Source organism: Thermobia domestica, chromosome 3 (assembly GCF_964235325.1).
Source record: "Thermobia domestica chromosome 3, izTheDome1.hap1.1, whole genome shotgun sequence".
Taxonomy (NCBI): Eukaryota; Metazoa; Arthropoda; class Insecta; order Zygentoma; family Lepismatidae; genus Thermobia; species Thermobia domestica.
Window position 1 is genome coordinate 179,123,028 of NC_137456.1, and position 15,872 is coordinate 179,138,899.

Here is a 15,872-nt window from a genome sequence, read left to right on the forward strand (position 1 = left end):
TATGCTGATGATGTAAATTTAATAGGGAATGATAGAACAATAGAAAGGAATGCAGAAACCTTAATTAACGCTTGCAGGGATATAGGCTTAAAAGTAAATGCAGAGAAAACTAAATAAATGGAAGTTTGTCGGGATCGTAATACTGCATTTTATGGATGCGTTAAAATACCAAATAATATTTTCTTTCGACAAAGTGGATACTTTCAAATATCTAGGATCATTATTAACACACCAAAACCATAATCACTAAAAAAATAATGTCAACTGAAAGCAGGGATTTCGTGCTATTATTCAGTTAAAATTCTTTTGTTGTCGCTAATTCTGTTGAGGAACTTGTAGCTCAAAATATAAAACGATAATCATGTCTGTTGTGCTGTATGGTTGCGAAACATAGTCACTGACTCTGAGGGAAAATCGCAGACTGAAAGTATTTGAAAACAAAATTCTTAAACCAATATTCGACTTCATAACGAGGAACTGCATAATTTTATATCGTTTACCAAACACTGTTAGGGTCATCAAGTCTAGGATAGGAGGCTCAAATGGTCAGGTTATGTAGCCAGAATGGAAGAAATTAGAAACGCTTTCGAAGTTGTAACTGGAAATCCAAATAGGAAAATGACCGTTAGGAAGACCGAGGCTCAGATGGGAGGACAATATTAAAATGGTTCTCGCAGAGATTGAAATATAAAGTAGAAACTGGGTTCAGTTTTCTAAGGACAGAAATCAATGGAGAGCTTTTGTAAACGCGGCAATGAGCCTCCTGCGTCCATAGGCGTGCTATATTAAGTTGTTGATACATTTAGCTTCTTTTTATTTGACAGAAATGTTGTTACAGGAACTAAAAAGTTTTTCTGTAGTAAAGAGGATTTCGATTCGAGGTTAGCTATTTACGTTAATACTAAAACAAATTTGGTGGTGATTTTGATATAAAACGGCACCCATACTTTCTTTCAAACTCTCTCTCTCTCTCTCTCTCTCTCTCTCTCTCTCTCTATATATATATATATATATATATATATATATATATATATATATATATATATATATATATATATATATATATATATATATATATATGTATATTTCCGTTTGTATGGGCGCCCTTTTAGTAGACTTGTCCACCGCCCTCATTAGTATCCCAACACGGCCCTGCACCTAGCACTACATTTTCGACAACGACAAACACATTCAATGTTACCAGAACACAGAACAGGAACTGGAGACCACAGTTTAGCACTATAAATTTTTAAAAAAACGAAAGAAGTCCGTCTAAGTTCAATATCTTAGGCAAATCTTTTCGGAATTAGTGATAAAAAATTGAAATAAGAAAATAATACCAGCGAAGAAATATAAAGGGAAATAAAACGGATTTACTAAATATACTTAGAAAAACAAATCGCTGTCCATCACTATGTTTATACTACTTATTTTAAGTAAAATATTTCATCCAGCTCTTGTGCTGATGGGAAGGATTTTAAAATGCTGACTGCATTTCCTCTCTGTATTGCTAGGCTTATTCGTTGTATTAAATAGTGTTTGCTTCTTGGGTCGCCTGACTTCTTAATTAAAGTTAATCCTAACTCATTGAAAAATTCACTGGCTTCTTTGCTAAAAGCCCCCATCGTTTCTGTAGCAAAGGCAACAAAAAGATGATCTTCTTTCAGTCTGGAGTACTTTGTATGTTTACGTTTAACGGCTGCTTCTGCTGCATATCCTGCTTCCTCACAAGTTAGTGTTATGTATGAAGGAGCGAAAGTATCAACACATGTTACATCCCATACAAGACTCTGGCCCATTTTCCAAGGGATTAAAGTTACTCCGTCCGGTCTTTTACCATCATTTCGATGCAATCCTTGTGGCTCAATGATGCTAAGAACATCGATGCTGGCGAGTGCTCGTTTGATTATTTGGTTTAATTCCGTGTGACGTGTGATTCTACCACCACTTCTAATGCAGCTCAAAGCATGTAAACCTTTCTCGTCCACTCGATCTTGACACGCACATGTGAATGCGTGGCAAACATTTAGTCCCACAGGCGCCAGACTCTTTTTACTGAAGTGCTTTTAGGCGAGCAACGTCAAAACTATTTTGTGAAATTATCTCCTTCCCAGCTATCTCGTTTAGTAGGATTTCATCCCATTTTCTTTGTGATTCCTTAGTCTCCGGAATGTTATTATTATAGATGCCTTTCCATAATTCCAATGCTTCTGACAGATGAGGGATTTTCACTTCGTCAACTGAAATTTTGAAAATGTTGGAGACTAGTAACAAACCCCACAGCAAGAAGACAGAAACGCAGGAAGGGTGAAATCGGATGCTCTTCGAATATTTAAACCACCGAATCGTATTGGTAAACTTGCCTGAGCCCATTGACTTTCATTTAAAACTTGATTTATTATTGTTTGTAAAGATGTTTTCAGGAAGTTATCCAACTGAAGAATTTTTGATGGGAGAAGCCATGTAGGAGTGGTTCGCCAAAAGTAAGTTAATTTGGGGATACCTAGACAATTTTTTTAGGAGAAAGAAGGCTACATGTGATGGCAGTCCTTTTAATCTCTGTGTTATCATTTTTAAACTGTTCAAATGGTCTTCAAAATAACTTTCATAGCTATCTTCAAGTAGTGGTCTTCCTAATAACGATAGCTCGTGAGCTTGTGTTGTCCGAATTCCAGGCAACAAATTCTGAAAGTGGGCTTCTATAATTGGATCTGATTTACCCGACGTGAAGAACAGTTCGCATTTAGAAGGATTAGCCTAATTATTTTCTTGAGGGTAACTTCAAACTAATTATAGAGAATTAATCTTGTATAGTACTATAAGCACCAACAATTCAGTATTTCTGGATTTGTTGCTGGGCAAGATAATTAAATGTTTTTAGCTCCTAATAATTGTTAATACCTTGACAACGTATTGTTCGGTTAGTTTTAATTACCGCTAATTGTTGTATTTATTTTTGATTTACGTTTGTTTGAAACTACAACTTTTTGTTAATAGAAACAAAAAAGAAAAAAGTAGAGGTTAAGACAAGTTAATTAAGTAAACAAATAGAGTGGGTTAGATGTTTGGAGTTTACCCTCAACTGGAGTTTACCCTTAACTGTTAAACAAAATAAGCACAGGATTAGGGAGGGAACGGGACACCACAGAAATTGTCCATAGCCAAATTTATCATGGCCCATGAGTCATATGGTGCAATACAAATGGTAATGCTAAACCAGGATCCTCAAGAGAAGACCCTACATTAAATTAAAAAAAGTACAAATATATACCATAATAACAACAGTACTCAGAGTACAAACCTCAGTCAAAGATCCCCATGCCGTAAGCGTGGGTGAACCACCAATGGGCAACTACCGATATCTCGCCAAAAATTGGCGGCCCCGCAGCGACGATCCGCAGTGGCCCCTCTTCCATTTTGAAAATTATACCACCAGTGGCAGGGACGACACAAAACCCCAATGGACTACAAAATTAATCCCCCAAAATATGTTAAGTCGCCTATATGTGAGATTTGTTTACATTAAGGTGAGTCTAAAAACACTTAAAAAAGTACCCCAGAGGGGGCTCGATTACTAGGCGGGTGTTCTTCCGACTTCGCCACGGAGGCGATGAAGGAAACGTGGTTTGTAAAGGGATAAATCGTTGAGATCTTTTTACTTTGGTCAATCAAAATGCTCCTTGAACTATGTATATTTGACGATAACTGTTTGGGATAAGACAAAATGCGTTCGCCATGTAATCTTATAACAAAATTACGCGTGTCTATTTACTTTGTTTCATAGTTCTTCCATACTCACTTTCTAATGATCGACGACAGTTGCCATCTAAATTCACACAATTATCGTCCTTATCTCAAGATTTTTCACTTCATGATGTTCAGGCAGAGGTTATTCTTGCGGAGCTCACTTTAGGAAAAATTCATCAGGAAAAAAATAATATATACCGCATGCACATGACTGGCGATAGTTCGTGTTGGTCCCTTCGCGATTCTCTGCGACGAATCGAAGGAGTGCGGGCCAAAACGAAGTCCTCGCTGCGACGCGGTGGTAACTTCAACACCCTGATTCGAGATATCTGTTTCGACTCAACGAAACCCTGCCGCCAGTGAGACACTAGCGGCAATCCTTCGACTCGTCGCTACATCGACGATCGACATTTACACGCAAGTAGGCCACTAGGTGTTGGCGACGTTTACGGCATGGGATAATGAAATCGTAAAAAACGGATCCTCCCACATGAATAAAATAAAATCAGGAGAAACTTTGTATGCAGTCTCTGAAATCTGTATACTTGCTATCAACGTCAGTAGAAACACAGACATACAGGCACACATAGCCTGTGAAAAACCGCCTTGGTGGAAGTAAAAAATAATAACAGTAAACAAAATTTTAAAAATTGCTTGGGTCCTTGTGGTCCCTGGTTCGATCCCAGCTCGCGCCGTGTGGACTTTGTGGTGGACAAACACCGTGCTCGTGGGTTTTCTCGGGGTTCTCCCGTTTCCTCCCAATTTCTTCATTCCGCCATTTCACTCATCTCTCATTATCACCGTCTCCTTTTGCCTAACCGGCATAAGCGAGGGACGTAAAACTTCAAGATTTCATTTCATTTTTTACGGTAGGTCTCATAGTTTTGGAGCTATGGGCTTTTAAAGTTCGCTTTTTCATGTTTTCGGTAGCCTATAACTCCGAAAGGAAGCATTTGTGCACCCAGGTTGGTCTACCACTTTTTGTTTTATCTTGGTGTCAGGAATCACCTCCCAAACGTTGTCGGTGTTGTTTTGAAACACCCTGTATAAAAAGAAACATGAATTTTTATCTAATTATAAGTTATTTTTTTCATTTTGATAAATAAAATTGTATTTTATGGTTTATTATTCTTTATATTTTGAATTACATATATATGGAACACCAAAATGTTTTAAGTGCTTAGAGTCTCTAAGGTGTTAATTCGACTGTGATGATAGAGATGTGCTAATAATGTGAAATGTTGCATAATGATATGTTGGCATATCACCAATACGTGTGGTAATTAGTGTTTTTACAAGATATGTACGGAAAGTAATGTCATACATTTTATTGTGAAGTGGCTGTGTGTTGCAGCGCACTCTATCCGATTTGTAAACCTCTATTTCGTCTCATGTAGAAGTCGCGATGCAGCGCTCACTAGAATAAAGATGCACAATCACTAGAATACAGATGCAAAGTTTTGTGTGAAACTAAGCAAGTTAGCGGCGAAACTTTTCCAATAGTTCAACAGATTTTTGAGGATGAGTGTTTATCACAAAGGCAAGTCGTTTTTGATAAACAGGGCGTTTTTGGAAGTCGTGAAGAGGTCGACGTCGAAATCCGCTCTGGATACCCGTCAACCTCCTCAAACAATGAATATGTCATTCGTGTGTAAGAACTTTTGCAAACAGACCGTCGGATGAGTGTTCGTTTAATGAATGACACGTTAAATATTCCAAAAGTTATGTTCCATGGGACTGTGACCAAGCATTTGTGCATCAGAAAAGTGCGCGCGAAGATTGTTCCAAGAATTTCTAGAATGACCAAAAATCTCGCCGAGTGGAAATTTCTCAAGACGTTCTGGAAATGTGTGAAAATCATCCTCACTTTTTCGACAATGTTATCACGGGTTATGAAACGTGGATTTTCCAGTATGGCTCTGAAATGAAGAGGCAAAGTGCTGAGTGGACAACTTTGGTTTCCCCTCACCCCAAGAAGGCTTCAATGAGCAAGAAAAGATCAAGACCATACTCATTGTGCTTTTTGACACCAGGGGTATCGTCCAGCGTGAACTTGTATCTCCCGGGGAAACTGTTAACTCTACATTTCACGTAGAAGTTCTCAAGAGACTGAGAGCAATGATTCGGCATGTCAGACCAGACATCAGTGGTGATTGGAAACTTCATCATGACAACGCGCCAGCCCATACTGCCTTCGTCCTGACCACCTACCTGCTCAGTCACCCTAGAGTCCCGACTTGGATAGCACAGACTTCTTTTTGATTCCCTGTTTACAATCTCCCTGAAAGGATATCATCACAGAACAATTGGCGGAGTAAAAGAAGCTTCTGAATTTTCTTTAAACTTACTTCCCGAACAGGACTTCCAAGATGCCTTCGCAGATTGGAAATCCCGCTGGCAAAGATGTATCGACAGGAGAACAATATTTTGAAGAATTTACATATGCAAGCATTTTTATCATTATTATTATGTAAAGAAATGTTTTTACTCCTACTTGTAGGCTTGGTAACGTTACTTTTCGGACAGATCTTATACATGTTCTGTTGAATTGATGTTACAGGCAGAAAACGAAGCGTCAGCAACATGTTGGAGAAAATTGAATACTGATTTGTGATTAAGTTCCTCTATGTTTAAGGAAAATTGCCCTAACGATACATGAAGAAATGACACATAAATGTGTATGATGAGAAATGTCCATCTTATGAAGACAGTGAAATGCCAGAAGAAAGAATTCAAATGTGGTCACACAAGTCTACAGGATATCGCGAGAGAAGGGCCTCTCTCAACGGTTGTAAACCAAGAGTGGTGGCAAAAGTTGAGGAGGTAGTTCTTGAGTGTGTTTAATCAAGAAAGTGAACATTAATAGGAGGATCATTCACATCATATTTACATGCCATTCTGCATATGATCAAAGTGACAGGAAGATGGATTCCAGGTCTGTTGAACAATTTTCAAAAGCAGGAACGTATGCAATGTGCACAAACCATTTTGGGCCAATACTACAAGGACAAGGTATTTTGTAAACAAATTAATGACTACGGATGAATGCTGGGTGTATCTATTTTACTCTGAAGCCGAAGAAATGAGTAAAACATGGAAACATACACCGTCTCTCTGCCACAGAAAGGCTAAAGTGTAAGATTCATCTAACGGTCTTATTGTCTGTGTTTCGGGACTCACAGTGTGATTTCATAAAGTGTTATCTTAAATGCATAGGCGTTGCCAGAAATTTTCATATGGATTTGTACAAAGGTATTAATGCACACAGGTAATTAAAGCAGAACTTTTCATATGAGTATGCACAATAACAGTTAAAACAGACATTTTCATGTGGGTGCACAAAGGTAATTAAAGAACTTTTCACGTGGATATAACAAAGGTAATCAAAGCAGAACTTGTCATGGGGGTATACACAAAGGTAGTTAAGATCCTTCCATTCTTTCGCTTAACATTCATATGTTATTATTTTATTGGGTTTTAAGTGTAGCGAAAGTAAGACGAACCATAAAGACATTGGTACAATATACTTAATCTTTGGGGCTTGGGCGGGAATAGTAGGTACATCACTAAGCCTTCTTATTCGGGCAGAACTTGGACGTCCCGGTAGCTTAATTGGTTATCATCAAATCTACAACGTAATTGTCACTGCCCATGCTTTCATTATAATTTTCTTCATAGTTGTACCAATCATGATTGGTGGGTTTGGTAATTGATTAATTCCTTTAATACTAGGAGCAGGCCCGTAGCCAGTCCAATAATGTAAGGGAGGCCCGACCCAATCATATAGTTCATCACCATATTCTAGTTCATTTGCAAGCCTACCGCGAAAATTTTATGGGGGCCAGTCAAAATTTAGGGGGGCACCCTAGCCCCCCGTGGATACGGGCCTGGCCTTGTATTATTCATGTAACAATTTTTTAACTGGCTCATTACTCGCGCATGTTGTGAGCAGAGATGGCGTGAGTTAAATAAAACTTGACACATGACCTACTGACCTACTTTCCACCGTAACCCAAGACCCATCATGATCCACTATGACCGACCACTTACCAAAACCCATCATTATCAACTCCGGCCCATGATCCACACCGTTCTGTCAACTGATTAAGGACTTTCCACTTGTAAGAAAAGAAGGCTGTGAATTATACTGAACTTCAGCTCCTTAAGTTGAACGGCTCCTGAGGTACTAAATTTGTCGAAAAACTTCGGACCCCCACTCTGTTAGGATATGTATTATAATGAAAGCGATATGGTAACATCCCAGTTAGGATTGGGGTCTACCTATGCAAAAAGTCATTTCATTTGGCTTTGGCAGTAATGATCATGCACACATAGTTAGATTATTTTTTATATAATAATTCCTATATTACAGGTGATTCAAAAATATATTTTTTCCAGTAGTCAGCTCCTCTGAAAACACATAGGCTACTTCTGGAAAGCCAAGTAGTAAGTTCTATTGCTAGATCTATTATTACAATTACAAATATCAATATCCAAAAGTGTCTCAAGTTCTTTTTTCACTTAGATATACTCATCTCATGTAAGTAAATAGAAACAAATGAAAAGGGAAGAAAAATGGAGGCCTTGAAAGTAAAACGTAGACAAATTGACCAGTATGAGAAGATGCTGTCTACAATGCACTGAGTAGAGTGGGTCGGTGGATTGTAGTAGGTCAGAATAGGTAAGTGGGTCAATGAGTCATGGTGGGTCGCATGGATCACGTCCTGTCACGCCCTTCACAAATCTTGACCCACTCCATCTCTGGTTGTGAGGAGAGACTTTTATAAGAAATTTTCAAACTACTTAAGCGTTAGTTAACTCTAGAAACGAGGCGCTCAATCCTAGAAAGCTTATTACGGAAGTACCCTGAAAAACTGCACACTAAAATAATGCAGTTTTCTTGCCATACACATAAATTTAATAGAAGGTAGGGAAGTGGCGGTGATAATTAATCCGCAGACCTAACGTGGCGTGAAAGTGGAGAGGAGGACATTTTCAGGGGCTCCCTCAAGTGATTGGCTCGTACTATGCTCATTGGAGAATCTTTATACACCCACTGAAAGATAAGATTTTTTTTCAATGATATACGCCCATGCACACTAAATCTTGCGCGTATATTGTAATACACAATTTTTCGCGTTTGTTACATTTTTTCGTCTTTGGCTAAAGTTGAGTGATTAGTAAGTGAAGATGATAGAAAGCATTCCTTGTAAGAAAATGTCCCTGCCGTCCCCCAAAATATTAAAATATTATAAAAGTATAAGCGATAAAACAAAATTAAGCTTGCTTGAGTGAACTGTGACAATCGTAACTTCGAGGGATTATTATAGAAGTGAAGGGAAATTTAGAATTTTTCTTAAAGGAGATATTTAAGGGCAGGGCCGTAGCGTGAGTGGGGCGACCGGGACGATTGCCCCGGGCGCCGCGACCAAGGGGTGCGCCGGGACGACAAACAAACAAAATTCAGATTCTTCTGTGATCTTAGTAAATGATTTTTTTAAAATTTAATCTTAATTCAGATATTTATTAATGATCAGGACGCGGCTAAGTAAAATTACCAGTAATGTAAAACATCAACTAGGATTATTCAACTGGAACTCTCTCCAGCCATCTGTGAGAAGAGTTTTTATCTTGGAAACCTGACCGAGATCTACTATTACTTACTTCTTATCCGTAAGACAGTTTGATACAAACTGAAGATACTTCAGTAGAATTCAATAACATTTCTTTATTCCTATTCCATCCAAGAAATCCTCAGGTAATGGCAGGGGTAAAAGTGAGGGGGAACGCGAGTGAACGTCGTGTCCTTACAGCCAGAGAATATCTTTGACGTCCTCCCACTTTCTAAAAAATTGCAATGGGGAAAGATAGGCAAGGGAGACCCACGTCTCCCTACCTTTTCAGATCCACTTTTATCTCCGAGTAATAGACATATTTACGGTCAACAATGGGCTAGGAAAGACTTAATTCATTGGCCAAACTAGCTATTAAAAATGATGAACCTAGGAAGTTAGATTTCAAGGAGATGTCCCCATTTTCTCATAGAAAAGTCAGGAGAATGCCATTTAGTATTTGAATAAAGTATGTGTATGTCATTATGCAGTTAATTTTGTCTACTTCTATTGTAATTTATTAGTATTTTTACGTTATCATTATGGTCTTTACACTACATGTTTTAGAACAACGTATCGTTAACATCGTCTTGCAGAATAAATATTAACAAACCGTACATTTTGATCTTACACGTAAATTATAATTGTAGGATTGAATTGAAGCAAATACTCACAAATAATTACAAACGTCACCTGAAAAAGTTACTTTAATTTCCCAACGCTACGAGTAGTGATGTGAGGTGGAAAATATTCCGCTATATTTTTCCGGAAAATTTTCCGTTCTAAAAAAAATATCAGTAATCAAGTAACAATTCCTCAGCAATCATAAAATTGGTTGATTTCATGTACAGAAATGTTAAAAAGTGAAAGATCGTTTAAAGAATCTGAAAATTTTCATGGGTCAGACAATTTTCAGTACTATGTAGGAACAAGTTAAACAATTTTTCATAAATCGAAATATTTTCTGTCTTATATGGAAAAATTGAAGAACTTTTTATGAGTCGGAAAATTTTCATCATTTTGAAGCAAATAAAACAACTTTTTGTGAATCGGAAAGTTTTATTTCTCTGTAGAAACAAGTGAAAGGAATTTTCATAGATCGGAAAATTTTCATCACGATGTAAAAACAAGTGGAGAAAACTTTTCATGAGCCGGACAATTTTGGATATTATGTATAGTGATGTTAAGTGGAAAATTTTCCACTATTTTTAACTGCACATTCAGCTACAAAATTGAATTTCTGTAGAGGAAAGTTAGTCATCAACAAATTATAATTTTCTAATTAGCTTTCGGGAACCGAAAAATTTTCTAATATTTCAAGTTGGGAAGTAAACTTTTACACAGTGTTTCTCTCTCTCTCCATCTGCGAGCTCCTTCGTTGCTAAGCGGTTAGCATACGCACCTTTGGCATGGAAGACCTGGCTTCGATTCCCAGCAGGAGCTCATGTAGTTCGGATTTCACGTTAATCAGTTGGTCCTGTCTTATATAGTCTTGCTGCTGAAAGGGACGTTAAACTCAAAATCAACTCAATTCAACTCCTCTCTCTCTCGCTCTCCCTCTCTTTTTCTCTATCTGTGTGTGTGTGTGTGTGTGTGTGTGTATGCAAAGTGCAGAAAACATACACCGAGTTCATAGAGTACAAATATCCCATTCTATTATTTAAAATTTCAATTTATTAAAAGTCATTAATGTTTTCCGATTCATAAAAACATACTCCACTTATTCCTACATCGTTGTTTAGCCGCAGAATTTATTGGTAATATATATTGTCTTAAAAAGTTTCATGAAGTGAAAATCTAACGATTCAAAATTTTCCGGAAAACTTTCATCGCTGTACAGGACAGACAATTCATCGATTATGAAAAATTGATTCAATGTTCCTATATAGTACTGAAAATTGTTTGAGCCATGAAAATTTTCAGATTCTTTAAACGATCTTTCACTTTTTAACATTTCTATACATAAATTCAACCAATTTTATGAATACTGTGGAATTGTTACTTGATCACTGATATTTGTTAAGAACGGAAAAAATTCCAGAAAAATATAGAAGAAAATTTTCCCTCTCACATCTCGGCTAAACAACGATGTAGGAATAAGTGGAGTATGTTTTTATGAATCGGAAAATTTTCAACACTGGCTACGAGTATGATAACCGAAAAATATATGTGTTAATTGCAAGAGAAGAAAAGTTTATTTTGTTGAATTTTAGCGAAAGTCAGAAAACTACAGTTTTTGTTATCACTTACTTTAATATTTGTATCGTTATTTGTATATTCTATGCTATTACTATGTTAATGTGTATCAAATTCAAAATAAGCCAGAATAGCATTCGATTTCAAAAATTCAGAAACCAGGTTTTCATTAACTTTTATGTTTTAAATACAAAAGCGATTCACTTTAAAAATTGACATCATACTAACTTCATTTATCTTACATTATGATTTTTATTCTGTATTTAAATCTAGGAATGCAGGATAAACTCTGGTTGTTTTTCATAACACACTGAGGAAGGGGAGCCCGGGAATTCTCGCCTCGGGCGCTTACAACCCACGCGAAGGTCCTGGGTAAAGGACGGAAGGGAGTAAAATGTTAAATATGTTGGTTCAAATCTGGTGTCTAGAATGTCTGCCAAACATACGAGGGTGGTTCAATAATTATTGTCCCTGACCTATAAAGAGTATTATTTTTCCAAAAAGTCTCCTTTCATAGTAATGCACTTTTTCCATCTATGCTGTAAAGCCACTATGCCAGCTTCAAAGAAAGTCTCTGGCTGAGCCGTGAGCCATTCTTCCACAACTTCAATAACAGCTGCATTTGAGTGAAACTTCTTCCCCTTGAGGTGCTCCTTCAACTTTGGGAACAAATGAAAGTCACTAGGGGCAAGGTCGGGTGAGTAGGGAGGATTACAAACACATCAAAACCAGCAGCATGAATTGCGGCACCAGTAAGATGGCTTTTGTGGGCCGGAGCATCATCTTGATGCAACAGCACTGTTCGCTGCAACATCCCGAGCCGTTTTTCCTTGATTACTTCGCGTAACTTACGGATTAGGGCTGCATAATAGGCCCCCGTGATAGTGTGTCCAACCTCCAGGTAGTCAATAAAGAGCACACCCTTCGCATCCCAAAAAATTGTGACCATAACCTTGCGTGCTGATGCTTGCACCTTGAACTTGCGTGGCGGAGGCGAACTACTGTACCGCCACTCCATGCTCTGTCGTTTGGACTCGGGATCATAGTGGTGGAGCCACGTCTCATCTACTGTCACAAATCTATCACAGAACTGAATCAGGTCTGCCCCCATAACCTCCAAACCAGCCCTTGAACATCGAACTCTGTCTTTCTGATGTTCACGAGATAACATTTTGGATACCCATTGCGCTGACAATGGTTTCCACTGAGCCTACAGAGATGTGCATGATGTCTGCTAACTGTTGTACCGTGATTCGTCCTGTCTGCTATAATCGTATCATCAGTGTTGGGAAGTAACGTAACGCAAGTAACGCGTTACTTTTTAAGTAACGTTTCGTAGTAACGCGTTACATTTTTCAAAAGTAACTGTAACGGTAACGCGTTACAAATTTTTAAGTAACGTACCTAGTTTGCGTTACTTTTTTCGCGTTACATTTCAGATGAGTAACTACAATATATGTATATTTTTCTCGGAAACAAATGTTTCTTTCCTCTAAGTGAATTTCTCAGAATGAAACAATCGAGCATGTACTACGTATGCCAGTGACCGACAGTCATAGACACACAGAGAAACAGATAAGTTCGTAGTGCCATTTGCTGTTTTTGGAAGATGAGGACAGCCCTAGGTAAATCACGTGTACTGATTGCAAGAACCTGGAAGATTTTGTCGTAGATTTTGACAGCTCCAAATCAGTACATTCAGTGAGTGAACTAGAAGTGCAACTATTTTACTTTGATTGGTGTTTTTTTTGTTGTTGTTTTTTTTTAAATAAAGATGGAGAACTAAAGTATTTTACCGTTCGAACATTTGAAAGAGTACTTTTTTCTTAAGAGCTGAGGATGGTGGTGGACAGAATTTAAAAGTAAAGTGTCTGAAGTACCCCAACGGAAAATATTTATCAACAACTAGGGTGGCATAATTAAAGATTTACAGTAAGGTGTTAATATGAATAAACTGTGTTCTGATGAGCAGGCCTACTTTATTACTAGAAAATAGTTTGCTGATGGTATGTAATATTCGAGTTCTTTCAGATCAGTTTGCTTATCCTAGAGTCCCGTTGATTATAGAGTAGTGTAATGTTTCTCTATAGTATATTCTTTATTTTTAATTTTACATAACATCATTGTTATTATTATATAATTAGTTTAGCAGAATAATAATAAGCATCCATTTTTTCTAACGTATAGGGATGAGCACGAGTCAAGCTAAAACTCGACTCGACTCGAATTCAAGTCGAGATTCGAGTCAAGTCAAGGGTAATATCCTCGAGTCGAGTTTCGAGCCGATTCAGTTTTTCGCGTCGAGTTTCGAGTCCAGTCGAGTTTGATAAATGGATCATTCGTTTTAAATCGTTTTGAAATCATGGCCTGATTACACTGGAAAACAATAGCATGAGAAATGTAAGCTATTGTTATATAATACTCGGCACCTGGAAATGCATAAGGTTTTTTTTTTTTTTAAATTAAAATTATATTTTAGTGTACATTTTTGTACACAGTAATTAGAAAGTGACAACATAGTCAAAGTTGTGTAAATAGGAAAACAAACTTTCTCATCAAAAACAACAACAGCCAGGTAACCTTTACATAAGCTTCTCGGCCCGTTACTTTTTCCAATGCTGAAGCAAGATATATCAGGGTTTTAAAATAAAAATGAGTGGCCCCATTTAAAAATGCAATTTATTATTATTGATTTGTACAGAAGAAAATAAAATTTTTAAATTTGCATGTATAGAAGAAAATAAAATTTTTAAATTTGCAAGTATAGTATAGTGGGTTGCGTACCACTTAGGAGACTTACACCCACAATGATAAATGACTCGTTACATGCCAAATGGCAGAGTTTTTGTTAAATCTCCTCTCCAAAGTGGAAAGGAATATTGTAATAAAGAAGGGATACTTACAAAATACAAGTCCCAAGCTCCATGGCTGCTTCTTAAAGTTTTAACCCAAACTGTATAAAACAAAGGATGAATCAATTTTTTCCCCTTTTGCCTCTTGCCCGTGCTTTTTTTAATATTATTAAATCTTGTAACGTATGATGGTAAAAAATCCAAAAATTGTTTTTAGTAAGTATTTTTGTTTTTATTTTTTTTTAAGAAAGTCCATCACGTCACGAGATGTTTGTTTTGAAAAAAGTAACGGGCCGAAAAGCTTACGTAAAGGTTACCTGGCTGTTGTTGTTTTTGATGAAAAAGTTTGTTTTCCAATGTTGTTTCCTGTTTTGATGAAAAAGTTTGTTTCCTGTTTAACTATGTTGTCACTTTCTAATTACTGTGTACAAAAATGTACACTAAAATATAATTTTAATTTTAAAAAAAAACTTATACATTTCCAGGTGCCAAATATTATATAACACTATGGAATACTTTTAGTGTTGCTCACGAGACGGGACACGGCTCGCATCTCGTCTCGTCTCGATAGCGAAACCACAAGAGATTTTTATAACAAGCTCAGCTCGGCTCGGCTCAACTGAGAAGATGGCTCGAGCCGGCTCACTTGGGGTGAACCATCGCCTCGGGCTGGCTTGGTGGGGATGAGCCATGAGTTCCGTTCGGCTTACTGTGCCGAGGGCTTTTGCCGAGTCGGTTGGATGAGCTGTTGGCTCGGCTCACTTCTCGGCTCGGGTCGATAGTGAATAGGCGTGAGCCGAGCTGCTCGAGTCGTTGACAATTCTAAACCCGGGCCGAGCAGTTTTGAAGATATTTGGCCAGTGCCCTTTAACTTTTAACAGTGTTTGGCTCGAGCCCGAATACTCAACCTAGACCCTCAACCCAAACTCAGAAGCTCGTGAACAATGTCCTTGACCCTTAGACTTCACGTCTACCGAGGTTGGGAATCAACTAATTTTTTAGTATTCAAATACAAACCACCTATCTTTCTTTTTATATACAGTGTTGTTATAATAATAATAATAATAATAATAATAATAATAATAATAATAATAATAATAATAATAATAATAATAATAATAATAATAATAATAATAATAATAATATAAGTTGTAGTAGTAGTAGTGTCATTAATAATAATTATAATGTCTATGTAATATACTTGAAGAATGTACTCGAAACTACACAGCGGATTTGGCTCGAGTCGACTCGAAACTCGACCCCAATTCGAGTCGGATTGGAGGAAATGTTTCGAGTCGAGTTCTCGGGTCGAGCTCAAAGATGTTTGTTTCTAGTCGAATCGAGTGTCAAAGAAAACTCGCTTGTGTCCATCCCTACGAGTAACGCAGTATGACATTTTATCAATGTTACATTATATGAAAATGTTCATATATCAAGTAAAAATTTGTCCTTGCATTTACATAAA